Source organism: Bos mutus, chromosome 21, assembly GCF_027580195.1.
Source record: "Bos mutus isolate GX-2022 chromosome 21, NWIPB_WYAK_1.1, whole genome shotgun sequence".
Classification (NCBI taxonomy): Eukaryota; Metazoa; Chordata; class Mammalia; order Artiodactyla; family Bovidae; genus Bos; species Bos mutus.
This window is the reverse complement of record NC_091637.1, coordinates 45,716,082-45,736,656: the sequence shown is the minus strand read 5'-3', so window position 1 is coordinate 45,736,656 and position 20,575 is coordinate 45,716,082. Positions and strand designations below refer to the sequence as shown.

At 40.9% G+C, this 20,575-nt stretch overlaps 1 long non-coding RNA gene across 1 annotated transcript in view; it reads left to right on the top strand.

Moving 5' to 3' along the window:
- LOC138984349 (uncharacterized) overlaps positions 1–20,575 on the top strand; it is a 44,800-nt gene that overhangs the window by 12,713 nt on the left and 11,512 nt on the right. The window contains exon 3 of the long non-coding RNA XR_011461594.1: positions 1,200–1,458. This is a non-coding gene — a long non-coding RNA (uncharacterized lncRNA). The remainder of the gene's footprint in view (positions 1–1,199; positions 1,459–20,575) is intronic.

Below are 20,575 nucleotides of genomic sequence, written 5' to 3'. Positions count from 1 at the left end.
ATTTTCACAGTGATTGCTTCAAAATAATAAATGGACATGGATGCTTGCTGTTCTTGGCTCATTTTAGCAAAGAGAATGAGCTGATAATACAATTTTAAAGAAACCTGAGTGTAAATGAAGCCTGAGAAACAGAAAAGCATCCCAAGGTGTATTTTTGTGCAAGTAGCTAACACATACATGTTACATCTGTATACATATATGCACCTTCCCCCACCTACCACCCAGAGGCTTTATATTCAGTTTTCTTGCTTGTAAATTGAAGCAGTCCCACTAAGTTATTTCTAATATCATTCTGAGCCCCAAAATTTCTTGGCCTCTGATTGATCTCTCTGTATTCAGTTTAGAGAAAGGAGAGGCAGCACACTTCCTGTTGGTTTAGGCCTTCTTCCTCTTTCCGTCCTCTGTATGCTCACTTTTTTGACCTTTATGTGCATGTATCCAGATTTTCTGTACCCAGCCCCAGACTTCTGACTGACCCTGTCCTTGCCACCTGGACAATTCCACTTGTGGATAATCGAGACTTGAATGTATCTATAACATATACACCTACAGATATGAATCATGTATTCCAACCCCTTTTTGCCTATAGACATATTAGTACACAAGTCACAGTAGTAGTAGGCCCCCTAGGGCTGTTGAATTAACAGGGAAAACCAACTTGGGACCAATTACAGGTGCTAAAACAGCCCAGGTTCTATGCATCCCAGAGCTGCAGATCAGTAACCTGTATCCCAGATGTTAAACGTCTTCTTGTGTCCCAAATGCCTGACTGGGAACAAGAATCAGCATCTGGTAAGATACCAAATAGGTTCTCATCAAACTTTGAAGTTAACCTCCAGATCGTAAGTGGCCACATCTTGCGCATCAAAATGGCTGTCTGATAATTCCCTCATCTTGTGATGAAATGACTGATACTGTGCCACCTCCTGTCTCCCATCCCCCTTGAAGGCACAATCTTATTTTCCCCTTAATCTCTGGCTGGATTTTGTTCATTTTGAGTAGACGGTATAGTCACATAACTCAAAAATAAATATTAAATAAAAGTGTATTCCTTGAAAAGACTTGATCATCGCTTCATCTCTGTCCACCCTGTTCCCCATCTTCCTTTTTGATCAATTCTTTGATTAGTTTCTTTAGAGAAGTATAAGCAAATATATATCTAATTTTGTTTTTTCCTCCCTTTTTTAACCAAAATGAAGGCTAAGAAGTCCCACAGCCCACCGTCTGAAAGCTGTAGAAGCAAAAATGCTGGTGGTATAACTCAGTTGAAGGCTAAAGACCTGAGAAGCAGGGTGCTGCTGTTACAAGTCCTAGTCTGAAAGCCTCAGAACCAGGAGCACGGATGTGTAACACCTGAGAGCAGGAAAAGACAGTTGTTCCAGCTCACTAAAGGAGAGAGAATTTGTCTTTCCATTCTACTTGGGTTCCCAATGGATTGGATGATGCCTACCTGCATTGGTAAGAGAGATCTTTACTTAAACACCTTCACAGATACACTCAGAACTAGTGTTTTACCAATAATCTGGGCATTTCTTAGCCCAGGCAGGCTGACACATACAATTTGCTATCAAAGAGATACTGTAACTTCTTGATGCCTGTATTCCCAAACTGGGATACATTTACCACCGGTCTTCAAGGACATATACATAAAGATATTTATTTTAATGGCTATAAATTTATTTTGTATCAGAAAAATTAATGATCAATATATTAAACATGAATATTGTTTCTTAGGATGAGTCTTAGATATGAAGCAGTAACTAATTTGGTTTAAAGTCCTTTTAAAGAGAACCATAAAGTAAATAATGAACAAACAATGTGTAGATATGGCCAGAAATATGGTATACAAAAGTTCAAGATTTGGGAAATGTTGCTCCATACAATATACGTATTTCTAAAAAGTACAACGTGTTTTCAAATTAAATTGCTTTAAAACTTTTAGAAAAAGTCACCAATTTAAAAAAAACCTAAAAGAAGTCTTTTCATAACTTGAATCATCACCATAGTATAATCATTCTTTACTGTAAAGATCTCAAAATTTCATGTTTTGGTTTCAAGTTGCTTTAAGAGAAAGACATATGTATTCAAGTTGAGAACCCTGATACAGTATTGGGGAGATAGTTAATGAGTTTCTGTATGTAAACATGGGAAGCACATGGCAATTCCTTTTTCAAAAACTATGCACATTTAAAAATAGTGTATGCAGTTGGGAGAACTTTGGGTTTATAGGTTGATGAGATATTTCAAAGAAAATTTTAGCATGTTTGAAAATATGGTGATTCTCTTTAGTAAATACAGAAATCAAAAAGTTCAGCATAAGAACAGAGTACTAGATTTTTTTATATGTACAGACACATACACTTTGATTTTTGCTTTCAGTTGCAAATTACTGGGAGTAGAAATCTTTATGCTAAAAAAACTGAGAGCTTAGATTTTTTAAAAAATCCATTAATTTTAGTTTCTTTCAAGGTCCAGAGGATTTTTTACAGACTGCTTTAGAGATCAGATGGTCTCTAAAGAAATCAATCCAATTTCAATCGAAGAGCTATGTTGTGTTGGGATTTTTCATATAATCCAACTGCTAAATGATATCAGGGCTACTTTGATTTAAAAGAAGAAATACAGATAACTCACTGTTGTCAAGACTTCTACATTCTGATGAGATCAGCTGACCAAAATCCTTCCCTAAAGAGAAGGAATGCATTTCCATGATCAAGGGGAATCAACATTAATGAAATAACATCTGTATTGATATATTGATAGAATTTTATTTATTTGATAATATCAAACATATTGCTAATGCTCTAAGTAAAAGCCACAAGAGTGAGGATGAAGCATATGAAACATTTCTGCATTGTTCCTGAAACGCAGCTGAGCTCCTCAGGCCTACAGGTACTTCTTCAGCCTGTTGCCCAGAGGACCTCATGACTATACTCTCCAGATTTAGCAGATGGGAAGAGAACAGGATTGTGAATAAGGAGGGCCATCAGTAAGTCTAAATCTAAGAATGTGCTTCTATTGCAAAGGGAAAGGGAAGTAAATTTTTACTTTATTTTTATTGAAGTACAATTGATTTACAATACTGTGTTAGTTTCAGGTATACAGTGAAGTGATTCAGTTATGCATATAAATATATGTAATTATATTCTTTTCTATTATGGGTTGTTCCAAGATACTGACTATAGTTTTCGGTACTATACAGTAAATCCTTGCTGTTTATCTATTTTGTATAAGGTAGTGTGTATCTGTTAATCCCATACTTTCAATTCATCCTTCCCTACCTTCCCCTTTGCTGCTAAGTCACTTCAGTTGTTTCCAACTCTGTGCGACCCCAGAGACAGCAGCCCACCAGGCTCCCCCAGCCCTGGGATTCTCCAGGCAAGAACACTGGAGCTGGTTGCCATTTCCTTCTCCAATGCATGAAAGTGAAAAGTGAAAGTGAAGTCGCTCAGTTGTGTCCGACTCTTAGCGACCTCATGGACTGCAGCCTACCAGGCTCCTCCGTCCATGGGATTTTCCAGGCAAAAGTACTGGAGTGGGGTGCCATTGCCTTCTCCAACCTTCCCCTTTAGTAACTGTGTATTTGTTTTCCAAGTCTGTGAGTTTGTTTCTGTTTTGTAAATAAGTTCATTTGGCTCAGCGGGTAGAGAACCCACCTGCTGCAGGAGACAGGAGATGTGGGTTCAGTCCTTCAGTTGGAAAGATTCTCTGGAGGAGGAAAATGGCAACCCACTCAGTATTCTTGCCTGAAAAAAGTCTCATGGACAGAGGAGCCTGGCAGGCTACAGTGCAAAGGGCTCAAAGAGTCAGACGTGACTAAGTGACTAAGCACAAGTACTATTTTTTAGATTCCACTTATAAGTGATATAATATTCGTCTTTCTTTGTCTGATTTACTTCACTTTGTATGATAATCTCTAGGTCTACCCATGTTGCTGCAAATGGCATTACTTCATTATTTTTTATGGCTGAGTAATATTCCATTGTGTATATGTACTGCGTCTTTATCCATTACTCTGCTGATGGACACTTAGGTTGCTTCCATGGCTGGGCTGTTGTAAATAGTGCTGCTATGAATATTAGTGTGCATGTAACTTTCCTTTTTTTCAACTTTTTATTTTATATTGGAGTATAGTTGATTAACAATGTTGTGATAGTTTCAGATGTACAGCACAGTGATTCAGTTATACATATCCATGTATCCATTCTATTTCAAATTCTTTTCCCATTTGGGTTGTTATTAATCCACAGTATTGACCTTCCCTGTGTTATATAGCAGGTCTTTGTTAGTTACCCATTTTATTTTTTTAAGTTAAAAAATGTGTTTATTTTTGGCTGTGCTGGGTCTTTGTTGCTGTGTGCGGGCTTTCTGTAGTGGTGGTAAGCAGGGAGCTGGGACTACACTTTAGTTGCGGTGGGCAGTCTTCTCACTGTGGTGGCTTCTCTTGTAGCACATGGGCTCTAGGGTGTATGGACTTCAGTAGTTGAGGCACGTGGACTCAGGAGTTGCAGCTCACAGGCTCTGGAACGTGGGCTCAGTAGTGTGTGGCACGTGGGTTTAGTTGCCCCACGGCATGTAGAATCTTCTCGGACCAGGGATTGAACAAGTGTCCCCTGTATTAGCAGGCAGATTCTTAACCACTGGACCACCAGCAAAGTCTGGTTATCCCTTTTAAATATAGAAGTGTGTACATGTCAATCCCACACTCCTTAACAATCCATTTCCCCCTGGTAACCATACATTTGTTCTTTAAGTTTGAGTCTGTATCTGTTTCATAAATAAGTTCATTTGTATAATTTCTTTTTAGATTTGGCAGTGTAAGTGATATCATATGATGCTTCCCTTTCTCTGGCTAACTTCACTCAGTATGGCAGTCTCTGGGTCCATCCGTGTTGCAAACAGCATTACTTCATTATTTTTAATGGCTGGGTAATATTCCACTGAGAAATCATGAGAAACGCTGGGCTGGAAGAAGCACAAGCTGGAATCAAGATTGCCGGGAGAAATGTCAATAATCTCAGATATGCAAATGACACCACCCTTATGGCAGAAAGTGAAGAGGAACTAAAAAGCCTCTTGATGGAAGTGAAAGAGGAGAGTGAAAAAGTTGGCTTAAAACTCAACATTCAGAGAACGAAGATCACGGCATCCGGTCCCACCACTTCATGGGAAATGGATGGGGAAACAGTGGAAACAGTGCAGACTTTATTTTTTTGGGCTCCAAAATCACTGGAGATGGTGACTGCAGCCATGAAATTAAAAGATGCTTACTCCTTAGAAGGAAAGTTATGACCAACCTAGATAGCATATTCAAAAGCAGAGACATTACTTTGCCAACAAACGTCCGTCTAGTCAAGGCTATGGTTTTTCCAGTGGTCATGTATGGATGTGAGAGTTGGACTGTGAAGAAAGCTGAGTGCCGAAGAATTAATGCTTTTGAACTGTGGTGTTGGAGAAGACTCTTGAGAGTCCCTTGGACTACAAGGAGATCCAACCAGTCCATTCTAAAGGAGATCAGTCCTGGATGTTCTTTGGAAGGACTGATGCTAAAGCTGAAACTCCAATACTTTGGCCACCTCATGCAAAGAGTTGACTCATTGGAAAAGACCCTGATGCTGGGAGGGATTGCAGGCAGGAGGGGAAGGGGACGACAGAGGATGAGATGGCTGGATGGCATCACCAACTCGATGGACATGAGTTTGGGTGAACTCCGGGAGTTGGTGATGGACAGGGAGGCCTCGCATGCTGTGATTCATGGGGTCGCAAAGAGTCAGACATGACTGAGCGACTGAATTGAACTGAATATTCCACTGAGGGGCTTCCCTGGTGGCTCAATGGTAAAGAATCCACCTGCCAGTGCAGGAGATACAGGTTTGATCTCTGGGTCAGGAAGATCCCCTGGAGAAGGAAATGGCAAGCCACTCCAGTATTTTTGCCAGGAAAATCTCATGGTCAGAGGAGCCTGACAGGATACAGTCTGTGGGGTTGCAAAAGAGTTGGATATGACTTAGCGACTAAACAACAATGACAAATATCCCATTGTATACATGTACCACGTCTTCTTTAGCCATTCCTCTGTCAATGGACATTTAGGTTGCTTCCATGTCTTGGCTATTGTAAAACAGTGCTGCAGTGAATATTGGAGTGCCTGTATCCTTTTGGTCCATGTTTTATTCTGGATATATACCTGAGAGTGGGACTGCTGGGTCATATTGTAACTCTTTTTAAGTTTTTAAAAATCATACTGTTTTCCACAGTGGCTGTAACAGTTTATATTCCTACCAATAGTGTAGGACTGTTCCTTTTCTCCACGCCCTCTACAGCATCTATTACTTTTAAATGATGGCTACTCTGACCCATGTTACATGGTACTGCATTGTAGTTTTGATTTGCATTTCTCTAATAATTAGTGTGCTGCAGTTCATGGGGTTGCAAAGAGTCAGACATGACTTAGTGACTGAACAACAACAAAAATTAGCAATGTTGAGCATTTTCATGTGCCTGCTGGACATCTGGATGTCTTCTTTGGAGAAATGTCTGTTTAAATCTTCTGCCCTTTTGATTGGATTGTTTGGTTTTTTATTGTTGAGTTGTATGAGCTGTTTGTATATTTTGGAAATTAATCCCTTGTTGGTTTCATCATTTGCAAATATCTTCTCCCAGTCTGTAAGTTATCTTTTTGTTTTGTTGGTAGTTTCCTTTGCTGTGCAAAAGCTTGTAAGTTTGATTAGGTTCTACTTTTTATTTTTGCTTTTATTTCTATTGCCTTGGGAGATTGACCTAAGAAAACATTGGTATGATTTATGTCAGAGAATATTTTACCTATGATCTCTCTAGGAGTTTTATGGTGTCATGTCTTATATTTAAGTCTTTAAGCCATTTCCAGTTTATTTTGGTATATGGTGTGGAGTGTTCTAACTTCACTGATTTACGTTCAGCTGTCCAGCTTTCCCAACACCATTTGCTGAAGTGACTGTCTTTTCTCCATTATATATTCTTGCCTCCTTTGTCAGAGATTAATTGAGCATATGTGGGTGGATTTATCTCTGTGGAATTTATCTATATGTCTGATTTTGTGTCAGTGCTGCTGCTGCTGCTGCTAAGTCACTGCAGTCGTGTCTGACTCTGTGGGACCCCGTAGACGGCAGCCCACCAGGCTCCCTGTCCCTGGGATTCTCCAGGCAAGAACACTGGAGTGGGTTGCCATTTCCCTCTCCAATGCATGAAAGTGAAAAGTGAAAGTGAAGTCGCTCAGTCGTGTCAGTACTACACTCTTTTAATTACTGTAGTTTTGTAAAATTGTATGAAGCCTGAGAGGGTTATACCTCCAGCTTTGTTCTTTTTCCTCAGGATTTCTTTGGCAATTTTAGGTATTCTATGGTCATATAACTTTCAGGATTATGTGCTCTAGTTCTGTAAAAAAAGTTATGGATAATTTGATAGAGATTGCATCAAGTCTGTAGATTGCTTTGGGTAGTATGGCCATTTTAACTTTAATTCTTCCAATTCAAAAGCATGGGATGTAAGTGAATTCTTGTTATTAAAATCCTCCCAAATAAAAGTTTTGAAGGGTTCTAATCTAGATGCAGCTGAATATTTTTATTGATACTTTGTTACACTGGTTTATAAGATATAAGATCAGAAGGAAAAGATTTCTATTTCCCAAGTTGCTCATTTATAATTTCCATTAACAATTCTTTTTCTCCTTCATCACTGTCAGCCCTTCCTTACCCACTCTAATGTTTTGAATTAGCGGCTTTGAAAAAGACACTTTCTAGAAGGCTTTTAATAATGGCCATGATTTGTAATTTTGAAAATGTTTAGATCAGGTTACAAATTAGATTTCTTGGAACCCCAGTCATTGATGTTTGTTAATTGGTGTTCCAAATGACCAAAAGACATCCCTCAAACCCCAAGCAGAAAGAATAGTTCAAGGAAACTCTTGGAAGGATCTCAGGCTGCCTTTTGTGAAAACCCATCTTGTCTGATGAGCCAAAATTAGGATGTCAGGTCTAAAAAGTAACTTTGCCGTAGTTATGTATCCTTTGATTCTGTGTCAAGCAGTAAAAGTCATACAAACAACACATACTAATTATATAAAATATAAAATGTAGATGTACTTTAAGAATATAGACCTTATCTTTCACCACACTGAAATAACCTAATAGATTTTTTTTCTTGGTTCTTCCTATTTTTGGATAAGCACATATGTGTATATATACATACACACATATATTTAAAAAAGTAATCATGTCATGTCTGTGGTTTTACAATTTAAATTTGTTCACTTGGTAAATGGTTTACAATATCATTTTAATGGCTATATAATATTCCATCTACAGATGTCCCGTAATATATCAACTAATCTCTGATTGTTGAATGTTTATGACCCTTGTAAGTTTCATTTGCTTGAAAAATAATTCCAGATTAATGACTCTAAGAAATAGGTTATAGAAAAGTTCAAAATTCAAAATTGAGAAAATTTTCTTCTCCCTCATTTTTTGCCCTGTGATGCCAAAACCGTATGTCAACTAAAAAAATCAAAATATAGGATATTATTGTTTATAACTTGTGCCAAATCCAGGTCCAAAAAGAGTTACAAGACCTAGGTCTTTCATTATTACTTTTAAACTAAAAGCAATTCATCTTCACCCTGCCTATGTACCAAACAGCATTTTGTAAGTGTTAGCATAATTTGCACTTCAATATTGTTTCATCAGTAATCAGCGGTTATAAGGGTTGCACAGTAATATTATAAGATTAATAATTTACAGTGTGAAAAAGCAATGAAGTTAAGAAAGTATAGTTAAGTCCTGTTTGTTCATAGATATCTCGTAATTGTGGTGGCCACACCATCCCTGTCTTTGTGAAATGGTCTCTGTGCAGAGACTGCCTGGCCTCTAGGTTTGATAAAGAGCCAAGTATCCCAACCACATCCTAGAAATGCTGATGATGCCAGTGACAGTCAAGTCAAGTTGCCTATTAATATGATCTAACCAAGATTATCAGAGAAGGCAATGGCACCCCACTGCAGTACTCTTGCCTGGAAAATCCCATGGATGGAGGAGCCTGGTAGGCTGCAGTCCGTGGGGTCACTAAGAGTTGGACACGACTGAGTGACTTAACTTTCACTTTTCCTTTCATGCATTGGAGAAGGAAATGACAACGCATTCCATTGTTCTTGCCTGGAGAATCCCAGGGACGGCGGAGCCTGGTGGGCTGCCGTCTATGGGGTCGCACAGAGTCGGACACGACTGAAGTGACTTAGCAGCAGCAGCAGCGCAGCAGCAACCAAGATTATCTATCCTCAGGAAGAGGGTAATTCTAAGCAAAAGCAAAGAAACTTAATGTTTTAGTTTAACTTTCTGAAACAGTGAATATGGTTCACAGGTTGAAACTAGTCCCCCTTTCCCGTCCTCTTTTACTTCTGCTATGGATGGTAAGAAATTCTGGGTTCCAGTTTGGAAGAACTCACTGCTACCCCAGCCCACTGTTGGGCATTCTGGATCTTTCACAAACTGGCTCCAAACTATCTTCTGGGCTATTTCTCACTTTTCTCCCTTCTCCTCCTGACCCTTTAGTCTATTCAAAACTCAGCAGTTAGAGTGAGCCTCTTCTAGTCTGTAAGTAAAGTGATGTCACTCCTCTGCTCAACTGTCCCCAACCCCAGTGGACCCTCCTTTGACTCAGAGTAAAAGTCAGAGGCCTTCAAAGCTCTCTCCAAGGGCCAGCTCCCCATGATCACTTTGAGCTCACCTACTCCATGCCCTCAACCCTGCTCATCCCACTTTAGCCACGTGGGACCCCTTTCTTCTGCTTCCTGAGTTTCCTCCTCCTGCCACTTCAGGGTTTTTATGCTTATTTCCTCTGTTTGAATGTTCTTCCCACACACACACGTGGCTTGTTCCCTCTGGTCTTTACATAAATATCATCTTTTCAGTGCAGCCTTGTCTGGCAACCTATAATAGATTAAAAATATGGCCAAGATGGTGGTACATCACGATATTGTGGCACCACCATGATGTGGTACAAGCCTAGAGGAGGGCTTCAGACATGGCTGGATCCAGGGGCCCAAAGGACATCTGTGAAACTGTCACTCTCCCTCTGTTTCTTGGACACTCTATCCAGATATTATCCACGGATTAATACCTCCAGAGAACAGAGTCTCTCCTGACAACAGCTCCAGACAACTCCTGGCATTGTGTCCAGTGACCATTCCTGAACTGATTGCTGGACAAGGGGCACAGTTACCCTCCTTCTGGCCAGGCTCACATTGTGGGTCTTTCCCCTTTGGATAGAGTTGGGAGCAGGGTCAACCCATCATCATATGGGATGGGAAAGGAGAGATCTTTTGCCAGGACAGCAAAGAACCATGTCCACTTACATTCTATTAGTAGCACTGTGTATCTAACTGTGGACAAACCCTCCCCGGTAGTAGAAAAGACACGGACGCTATTGATTTCTTTTCTTCCCCTTATGAAGAAGGACCAGTAACAAAGGAGGAGACATTTCATGTTGGATGGAGCAGCAGACAGAATGAATGCCAAGCTTTTTGATTGTCTTGCTTAGTTCCAACTGGTTTTCTACATGGCAGCTTTAGAATTTAGAGATGGGAGTGAGAGGAGTCCATAGTGTGGACTAATTCATGCTAAATAAACCTCCACAGCAACACCCACAACCTGAAATACAAGTGTTTCAGAAAACCCTGCCTTGAGGAGAGAGTTGAAGGGGGTGGGGAGAAGAGACTACATTTTATAGGGGAAAAAAAATAACCATGTTTAACAAAGATTTTGAGAACGAGGTAAAATGAGAGTATACAATGTCCATTATAGGGCAGAACTAAGATGAGAGAAAGGAATCAATATGCCTCAACAATACCTAAGAGATGTTTTTCATCTGAGAAATGATCTTAGGACCACTTTTGCTATTTTGAAATCCAGCCCAAGCACTTGTGAGATGACCTTTTATATATTGCATTTTGAGAGAACTATATATAGTTGGATACAATATCTTGACCTAAAGGGGAAAAATGAAGTAGAGAGAAAAATGGTGTTTCTGGGTATTCAACCAGAAAGCAGTACATGGCAGAAGAGAGAGTGCAGAGGCTGTACACGTGGCCCAGTAGAGCGTGCTGGCTGAAATGTCATTATCTGAAGGATTCTAGACATCTGCATTATTTTGCATGAGACTCCATCAGCAAGTGACTTAAGAGAGCGGGGAGGAAAAGCATTGTTTTTTCCTTTTCTTAAAAGCATCTTGTCCCAATTCTTGGCTTCACCTGCTTTGGGGTTGGGGGCGGGCAGTGATGGGAGGAGGTGCTCCTGAGGAGAAAAGGTCACTGATTTCCAAAAGGTTAGAGATGCTTTTTTTTTTTCTTCCAAAGAATACCATTTCAGCTTGATATTATTTTAGTATTTACCACTCTGTATTGTCTTAGACCTCATCTTGGCAAAGGGCTCCTAAACAACTGCCACTTTTAGCATTGCTGCCAAAAGGCGCCTTTTCACAATAAAGCATGCTGTGCTTTGGCAGGAAATCAATAAAGTGAAAATCTGTTCTCATCATCCATACATTTACCATCACAATCAACAATCAAAGGCAAGACCTGGGTTCTTTATCCACAGGCTCCAGCCTCCCAATTTTCTGCTATGAAAGGCAGCATAAATTAGAACCCTCGGTTCCTGTTAGCTGGGCTTAATGGGTATGATTTATGAACCATTAAATGAGGTTATGTAAATTGATCCTCAGCAGAATGCTAGCGCCCAGGTGACAGGTGCAGTGCGCTCGTCCACAAGGGTTCTGCACAAATCAGATTTCAGTGACATTCAGTTTGAGGAAAGAGAAATATGTTGTCAACAAGGAAGTGATTTAAATAGTGCCCTGGGTTTGTCAGCAATTATGCCTTTCTCCTTAATTGCTGAAAACTATATAAATTCTAATAGGAAATAAATTAGTAATTTACCAGTTAATGACAAGGGATATAAAGGAGAAGGGCTTATATTTTAAAAGCCATATTACCAGTGAGGCCATACACTTGGGTGATTTCACTCATGCCGTTCAAGTTGAAGAGATGCTCTAAAGCAAGAGTATAAACTTTGACACACGACAACTAAAATTACACTCACTGGCAACAGAAAAGAAAACTGGATTTACATAGAAAATGCCCTTGTGGAATTGCTTCATGTGTTCCATAGAAATGGAGATGTTACCCGGGTTTCTATTTGTCATCACCATTAACACCCTATGTGGCAAACAAATACTCTTTTTTAATCAGGCTGCAAAAAAATTTGCTTTATCTTTCAAAAACTTTTTTGGAAACCTGGCATCTGATCACTCGAGTCAGAAACACGCAGGGCTTTTAGCTTGACTGCCTCATTCAGAAAATACATAGCAAGAATGTTTCCTGCTATACTCTGTGTGGTGAAAGGAACAGGCTTTGTGAGTAAAGATGATGCCTTCACTTTGAGTCTCCAAATTAAAATGCCCAGTTAATGCTTGGGGCTAGTGCACTGGGATGACCCAGAGGGATGGTATGGGGAGGGAGGAGGGAGGAGGGTTCAGGATGGGGAACACATGTATACCTGTGGCGGATTCATTTTGATATTTGGCAAAACTAATACAATTATGTGAAGTTTAAAGATAAAATAAAATTAAAATAAAATAAAATAAAATAAAATTCCCAGTTAAAAAAAAAACCAGCAACAACAACAAAAAACCTGGGGGAGTGTATGCAAATTAATTTCACTAGTTTTAAAAATGAAAAAAAAAAATCTCAAATCCATTCCTCCCCTTTGGCTTGCTGGCCCTAATCAAGAATGTGGTGGCCTTTTGAGAAAGGCTTCTCCTGGGAAAGAGAGTTTAGTATCACCCCTGGCTTTTATCTGAAGCTGGTATTGTGCCTGTTTCCATGAGGCTGACCCCGTAAGAGGACACATATGGATGTGATAGAAATTCTCCCTGGTCCCTGGTCGAGCCTATTAGAGAGCTCAACAGGGGGTCTCCACCATTCTTTTTAGTAGTCATTTCTGCCTCACAAGTGCAGTTGTTTATGGACAGGGGAGCTGATTTGCACCACTGTGGTGCTATATGAAAGAGTACGACAGGGCAGAGGTCAGATGTTTAAAGAGTTGTTGCTGTGGGCCCCTGAGAGAGGCTCTTCTTGCAGAGGAAAAAACCAAGATGTCATTTGTGAACTTAGAAAAGAGCCTGAAAGGCCACAAGTGAAGAATTACATGACTGCTGATATCCATAGATGACTTCAATGCTGGTGGGTAACAAATATTTCGTAGGTAGAGAAGGTTTATAAAAAGTAGCTTTATAACTGGTGTGGGAAAAAAACGCTTGGGGACTCATGCAGCAGTAAGGGTCCACCAGCTGTTTCACTTACTAGCAACATGATTTAGAAAGCATATGGCTGTGAGCAAGTTATTTTACCTTCTGGATATCAGCCCTGTCTCATAGGATACTATCGTGGAGATTAGATAATGCATGAAAGTGTAACATATATATGTGTGTGTGTGTGTGTATATGTGTGTTTATATACATATATATATTTATATGAAATAGCCCAAATTTTATGTATATATAAAGAGGGAGAGCTCAGTTTCTCACTCTAGAACCTTGAGATACCTGTCCCTAGGTATCTCTTTCCATGTAAACACACCCTTTAATGCCAGATCTTCATGGTCCAATTACCTAAATGGACCAAACCCCTCCCATATATCTCTACTCTGGTCCTCCCTTGCATCCTATCCTGCCCAGAAATGTTATGTTGATTAAGAGCATGATTCTGAGTCATGTTTCTGGGATTTAATACTAACTTCCCTATGTGTTAGTTTTGTGAGACCTTGAACAACTTATCTTACCCATCTGTGCCTTAGATTCCTTCCGTAAAACGGGGATAAAATATAGGACCTCCTGCATGGGGTTGTTCTTGAGATTGAATGAGTTAACGTAAGTGATGTGCCAAGTATAGCATGTGACGAATAGTAAGTGCTGGGTATTGTTATTATGACAGCGCCTTCTACCTCTTGTCTCTTTATTCAAATATTCAATTGCTTGCCTGAACGAGGGCACTAACATATACTGAGCCCAGGTCATACACCAGGCACTTACTGTACATGGCCAAGATCTAAAATGTGCACTTTATCCCGACTTGGTAAGTGAAGTGGAAGCTCAGTGCAGTTAAGTAATCTGCCAAGAGTACAGGGCGAATAAGTGTAGAGCCAACCTTCAGACCCAGGTATGTCTAACCCCCAGTTCATGCTCTTTCATTGTGCATCACAGGCCCAGGACAAAACATTCACAGGCGTGGAAAAGAAATGGACCTCCGAGTAGGACTTCACCTTGGTGTGGTGGAAAGAACACTTGGCTCCAGCTCCGACACTCTGAATTTGTTTCCTCACCTATAAAAATGGGCTTTCCTGGTGGCTCAAACAGTAAAGAATCTGCCTGCACTGCAGGGGATCTGGGTTCAATCCCTGGGTTGGGAGATCCCCTGGAGAAGGGAATGGCAACCCACTCCAGTATTCTTGCTTAGAGAATCCCATGAACAGAGGAGCCTGGTGGGCTCCAGTCCATGGGGTCACAAAGAATCAGACACAACTGAGCGATTAACACTGGAAACACCTATAAAGTCAGAGGTACTAGATTGGAGGCTTCCAAACTATGCCCCCCAAGCCCTTGGGTTTGTTCAAGATTGTTCAGGGCCCACTACAGAGGACAACTTTAGCAGCAAAACCCAAAGTCACCCTCCTCACCCCCACCATGAGATGCTCATCCCATCTAAATAGAGTAACGCTGGGACTCTGGATGAGGTGTTTATAATATCAAGATCAAAGCATCAACTCTAATATTCTGAGTATCTTTTTCAAATTCAAGAGAGTGAAAATATGACCCCAATCTATACTGAAATAATTTTCTATTCAGTAAACATTTCTCTGGTTCTATTACATGCAAGATACCACATTAGAGGTTGAATAAGCAACCCCACCTTCCCTCCAAAATTGTCTTGTAAGAACTCTTTGCTCTATACTGAGTGCTCTCTCAAGATGCATTTCTTTCAAGAATTGTGTTTTCAATTCACTTAAAAGTCAGAATGTGAAATGTTTCCCTAAAGCGCTTCACCTTTGGACTTTAGACCTTCATTTCCTTGAAGAATATTTTTATCCCTTCTCTTTCTCCATGTTTTATCAGTGTACTTTATCTTGTGAACACAACTCTGTGTCCAAAAAGAGCCTAACTCTTTGGTACTTTTTCAATAGAAAAAATACTCAAGTGAGCAACTACTGCCCTTTGGGTGGCAGACTGCAAGCTTTGCCAATGTTTTCCCTGTTGGCAGTCTGGGCACCAGCCCTTACAGGTCTTGTGCCCTTTCTTGTCCAAAAAGTTTATTCTAGGACAAGGCGTCACTTGCTAATTAAATTAGCTTCCCTCTTTGTGTTTTTATTCAATGGCGATTACACAAGGAATTCAGGGGCTCTTCTGTGACTTCGTTCCTAGGAGGCAACTTCTTCCCCACAGGCTCTAGAAATAATTCCCTTCTCCCTTTCTTATTTGTTGGAAGAGATCAATGAGGAATGTGACTCTTAGCAAATACTGCTGGGTGGAGGACAGAAAGCAAATGAAGGATTGGCTTTAAAATGAGGGCAGCAAGGAAAAGAGCTTCCAGATATTCCACAGGGTGGTGAGGGAGGGCTCTTCTTCACTTAGTTGTTGTTCAGTCGCTCAGTCGTGTCTGACTCTTTGCGACCCCAGGGAATGCAGCACACCACGCTTCCCTGTCCTTCACGGTCTCCCGGAGCTTGCTCAAGCTCTTGTCCACTGAGTCAGTGATGCCATCCGACCATCTCATCCTCTGTCACCCGCTTCTTCTCCTGCCTTCAATCTTTCCCAGCATCAGAGAGCAAAGTACTGGGGCTTCAGCATCAGTCCTTCCAGTGAATATTCAAAGTTGGTTTCCTTTAGGATTGACTGGTTTGATCTCCTTGCAGTCCATGGGACTCTCAAGAGTCTTCTCCAGCACCACAGTTTGAAAGCATCAGTTCTTTGATGCTCAGGCTTCTTTATGGTCGAGCGCTCACATCCATACATGACTACTGGCAAAACCATAGCTTTGACTGTCTGGACTTTTGTCAGCAAAGTGATGTCTCTGTTTTTTAATATGCTGTTTGTCATAGCTTTTCTTCCAAGGAGTAAGTATCTTTAAATTTCATAGCTACGGTCACTATCTGCAGTGATTTTGGAGCCCAAGAAAATAAAGTCTGTCCCTGTTTCCATTGTTTCCCCGTCTATCTGCCATGAAGTGATGGGACTGGATGCCATGATCTTAGTTTTTTGAATGTTGAGTTTTAAGCCAGCTTTTCACTCTCTTCTTTCACTTTCATCAAGAGGCTGTTTAGTTCCTCTTCACTTTCTGCCATAAGTGTGGTGTTATCTGCATTTCTGAGGTTTTTGATATTTCTTATGGCAATCTTGATTCCAGCTTGAGCATCATCCAGCCTGGCATTTCACATTAGGTTCTCTGCATACAGGGCCTCCCTAGTGGCTCAGACAGTAAGGAATCCACCGGGAGAACCTGGGTTCAATCCCTGGCTTGGGAAGATCCCTTGGAGAAGGGAAAGGCTACCCACTCCAGTATTCTGGCCTGGAGAATTCCATGGGCTGTATAGTCCATGGGGTTGCAAAGAATTGGACATGACTGGGCGACTTTCACTTTCACTTTTCATTCTGCATATAAGTTAAATGAGCAGGGTGACATATACAGCTTTGACGTACTCCTTTCCCAGTTTGGAACCAGTCCATTGTTCCATGTCTGGTTCTAACTGTTGCTCCTTGACCTGTTTACAGGTTTCTTAGGAGGCAGGTAAGGTGGTCTGGTATTCCCACTTCTTTGAGAATTTTCCACAGTTTGTTGTGATCACACAGTCAAAGGCTTTAGCATAGTCAATGAAGCAGAAGTAGATGTTTTTCTGGAATTTCCTTGCTTTTTCTATGATCCAACGATGTTGGCAATTTGATCTCTGGTTCCTGTGCCTTTTCTAAATCCAGCTTGTACATCTGAAAGTTCTCAGTTCACATACTGTGGAAGCCTAGCTTGAAGGATTTTGAGCATTACCTTACTAGCCTGTGAAATGAGTACAATTGTGCAGTAGTTTGAGCATTCTTTGGCATTGCCCTTCTTTGGGACTGGAATGAAAACTGACCTTTTCCAGTCCTGTGGCCACTGTTGAGTTTTCCAATTGCTGACATATTGAGTGCAGCACTTTAACATAATCTTTTAGGATTTGAAATAGCTTAGCTAGAATTCCATCACCTCCACTAGCTTTGTTTGTAGTAATACTTCCTAAGGCCCACTTGACTTCACACTCCAGGATGTCTGGCTCTATGTGAGTGATCATACCATCGTGGTTGTCCAGGTCATTAGAACTTTTTTGTATAGTTCTTCTGTGTATTCCTGCCCATCGTCTTAATATCTTCTGCTTCTGTTAGGTCCATACCATTTCTGTCCTTTATGGTGCCCATCATTGCATAAAATCTTCCCTTGGTATCTCTAATTTTCTTGAAGAAATCTTTAGTCTTTCCCATTCTATTGCTTTCCTCTATTTCTTTGCATTGTTCACTTAAGAAGGCTTTCTCCTCTCTCCTTGCTATTCTTTGGAATTCTGCATTCAGATGGGTATATCTTTCCTTTTCTCCTTTGCCTTTCACTTCTCTTCTTTTCTCAGCTATTTGTACGGCCTCCTCAGACAAACATTTTGGCTTTTTGCATTTCTTTTTCTTGGGGTTGATCTTGATCCCTGCCTCCTGTACCATGTCACAAGCTTCTGTCCATAGTTCTTCGGCACTCATCTATCAGATCTAATCCCTTGAATCTATTTGTCACTTCCACTGTATAATCATAAGGGATTTGATTTAGGTCATACCTGAATGGCCTAGTGATTTTCCCTATTTTCTTCCATTTCAGCCTGAATTTTGCAATAAGGAGCCACAGTCAGCTCCAAGTCTTGTTTTTTGCTGACTGCATCTTCACTTAGGAAAACTGCTTTTTAAGACACCATGGTAGTTGGGAAAGTATGATATAATCTAATAGGACTAGATTTAAGAAAACCCTGGAGACTGATCTTATTATTAATGGGAGGATTTAGAGATTCTGACACCCTGATAACCCCAGAATATCTGTGACCACCTCTGTCTGTGAAAAAAAAAAAATTGGGTAAACTTGACAGGCTACCACAGAAGGTGTGTGTGTCTATGTGTGTGCCCACACTCACGTGTGTTTTGTGTGAGGGTATTTCAGCTTCACAATCTAAACCAGTGGCTCTGGCGGGAGTATCTGGGGAAGCTAAGAAAAAAGTGATATAGGCAAATGTTGGCTCCATCCTTTGAGATTCAGATTCTGGTATAAGCCGTGCATCCTTCCTTTTTGAAAAGCTTCCCAGGAGATTATGATGCCCAGTCAGGCTGAGAATCACTAGTCTAAGCAAAACCAGGCACTGAATGCCCTCATCATAATATCCTTGGCTTTTGTGGCTTTTGTGGCCTGCTAAGTGTCAATGAGCCGTGTGCCACACCATAGGGACAAGGTGTCCAACTGGTTGATTGCATATACAGAATATAGTTGTCACTTTCTTGGGTCTGTAAATTCTCTCTTCAGGGTTTATTCCTGAAATAATACTCAGTTCAGTTCAGTTCAGTCACTCAGTCGTGTCAGACTCTTTGCGACCCCATGAATCGCAGCATGATAGGCCTCCCTGTCCATCACCAACTCCCGGAGTTCACTCAGACTCACGTCCATCGAGTCAGTGATGCCATCCAGCCATCTCATCCTCTGTCATCCCCTTCTCCTCCTGCCCCCAATCTCTCCCAGCATCAGAGTCTTTTCCAATGAGTCAACTCTTTGCATGAGGTGGCCAAAGTACTGGAGTTTCAGCTTTAGCATCATTCCTTCCAAAGAAATCCCAGGGCTGATCTCCTTCAGAATGGACTGGTTGGATCTCCTTGCAGTCCAAGGGATTCTCAAGAGTCTTCTCCAACACCACAGTTCAAAAGCATCAATTCTTTGGCACTCAGCTTTCTTCACAGTCCAACTCTCACATCCATACATGACTACTGGAAAAACCATAGCCTTGACTAGACGGACCTTTGTTGGCAAAGTAATGTCTCTGCTTTTCAATATGCTATCTAGGTTGGTCATAACTTTTCTTCCAAGGAGTAAGTGTCTTTTAATTTCATGGCTGCAGTCACCATCTGCAGTGATTTTGGAGCCCAGAAAAATAAAAGTCTGACACTGTTTCCACTGTTTCCCCATCTATTTCCCATGAAGTGATGGGACCAGATGCCATGATCTTCGTTTTCTGAATGTTGAGCTTTAAGCCAACTTTTTCACTCTCCACTTTCACTTTCATCAAGAGGCTTTTGAGTTCCTCTTCACTTTCTGCCATAAGGGTGGTGTCATCTGCCTATCTGAGGTTATTGATATTTCTCCTGGCAATCTTGATTCCAGCTTGTGCTTCTTCCAGCCCAGCCTTTCTCATGATGTACTCTGCATATAAGTTAAATAAACAGGGTGACAATGTACAGCCTTGACGTACTCCTTTTCCTATTTGGAACCAGTCTGTTGTTCCATGTCCAGTTCTAACTGTTGCTTCCTGACCTGCATACAGGTTTCTCAAGAGGCAGGTCAGGTGGTCTGGGATTCCCATCTCTTTCAGAATTTTCCACAGTTTGTTGTTATCCACACAGTCAAAGGCTTTGGCATAGTCAGTAAAGCAGAAATAGATGTTTTTCTGGAACTCTCTTGCTTTTTCAATGATCCAGCGGATGTTGGCAATTTGATCTCTGCTTCCTTTGCCTTTTCTAAAACCAGCTTGAACATCTGGAAGTTCATGGTTCACGTATTGGTGAAGCCTGGCTTGGAGAATTTTGAGCATTACTTTACTAGTGTGTGAGATGAGTTCAGTTGTGCGGTAGTTTGACCAAAATACTGCCAACACCAGCAAAGGTAGAACTCTGTCTTAATTCATGCCTGTAATCTCTTTGTGAGGTCATTTATGCCCTCTGGATAACTCAAGCCCTCTAATAATATTTAATCTGACCTAGTGAAAGTGAAGTCACTCAGTTGTGTCCGACTCTTTGTGACCCCATGGACTGTAGCCTACTAGGCTCTGAGGAGCCTCTCAGTCCGTGGAATTTTCCAGGCAAGAGTACTGGAGTGGGTTGCCATTTCCTTCTCCAGGGGATCTTCCCAAACCAGGGATCAAACCCGGGTCTCCCACACTGCAGGCAAATGCTTTACTGTCTGAGCCACCAGGGAAGCCTTCAGATTCCTAAGCCAGATACCTTAGGAATCTGATCTAAGGGATAGATAACACCGAGAGGCCACAATTTCAGTGATTTTTGTTGTTGGTGTTGTTTGTTTTATTGTGAACTATATCTTGAGACAAAAGCTTAATAGACTGCATCAATCTTTTTTTTTTTTTTTTAAACTTGAAATGTTGACACCTAATGTAATAGACCAGGAAGCTTAACACTGTACTTTAGTCCCAAATCAGCAAACTGGCCTTAGGATCAGATA